This window comes from Triticum aestivum, chromosome 2A (genome assembly GCF_018294505.1).
Source record: "Triticum aestivum cultivar Chinese Spring chromosome 2A, IWGSC CS RefSeq v2.1, whole genome shotgun sequence".
In the NCBI taxonomy this organism is placed as follows: domain Eukaryota; kingdom Viridiplantae; phylum Streptophyta; class Magnoliopsida; order Poales; family Poaceae; genus Triticum; species Triticum aestivum.
In genome coordinates, this window is record NC_057797.1 from 616,814,872 (window position 1) to 616,815,657 (window position 786).

Consider the following 786-nt stretch of genomic DNA (forward strand, 5'->3'; position numbering starts at 1 on the left):
GCAGGAGTCCGGACATGCACTTGACCAACACAAAGCCTCTGTGTGGTCCTCCTCTCCTTTCTATTTTCACATACATCGCCCTCTCTTCTCTCTCTCTCTCTCTCCCTAACCAGATACCATACCATAATATCTCACCACATGCATGGTCTCCTCTACCCTCTCTCCTTCGAGCCGGATTAATTTGTGAGTAGTGTTCGGTGGCTCTCTCTCGCATCATGTCCGCAGACCATGTCCGGACATAAAAATGAACATTTGCGGTCTTGCACGTTTTCTAATTTTGTTTATGAAACATTCTCTTGCAGAACCCAAATTTAAAATCTGAGCTCTTCTTCGTGTAATCGTCCACCGTCCACTTTTCTCACTTTTAATATATTACATGATGTGAACAGAGATTTAGCCCATTTATACGGTATTGGTGTATTATGTCTTAGGGGAAGAAAGAGAAAACATTACACTCTTGCCCGGCCAGACAAACATTCACATGACCATCAGTGCTCCTGCCACCTTGGAATGTTGCCGCGACAGCACATATTCAAGTGTATAGCTATTGCTGATTCGTCATTGCCAATTTAAAATCTTGTGCGTGTCCACACATCCAGAAGACACGCAGACATTTCTGTAGCAAATGCGGACGAAGTTTTGTGTGAAGTCTTGAGGGAGGGGGTTGGCAGATTTGACGTGGTTATTTTGGTGCCATTTCCAAATTTGAAATAAGATTATTATTGAACAAATGTTGATAGTCAGACCTGCACTGTATTCTCAAAACAGGACAAATTTAACTAATTC